The sequence below is a fragment of the Lupinus angustifolius genome, chromosome LG02 (genome assembly GCF_001865875.1).
Source record: "Lupinus angustifolius cultivar Tanjil chromosome LG02, LupAngTanjil_v1.0, whole genome shotgun sequence".
NCBI lineage: Eukaryota > Viridiplantae > Streptophyta > Magnoliopsida > Fabales > Fabaceae > Lupinus > Lupinus angustifolius.
The window spans coordinates 16,037,997-16,038,279 of NC_032010.1; positions in this window are offsets into that span (position 1 = coordinate 16,037,997).

Genomic DNA, 283 nt, shown 5'->3' on the forward strand with positions numbered 1-283 from the left:
CTTTGTTCAAATAAATTCCAACGTTGGTATAATGGTTTCAAGAATATTCCAGTTACAACTTACTTTTAATAATCATGTGAATAAGTTATTCCTTCTTTGCCCCATCTGGGCTTTGTTATAATAAATTCCAACGCCGGTACAATGGTATCGAAGTAATCCCCTATTACATAATTATTAAGTACCTTTGAATACCATCTCGGTTTTGTGGAATAAATTCCAACACCGGTTTAATGGTATTCTAATGTACAAAAGTGATGAATAGTTAGTTGTTAGAAACAAATAA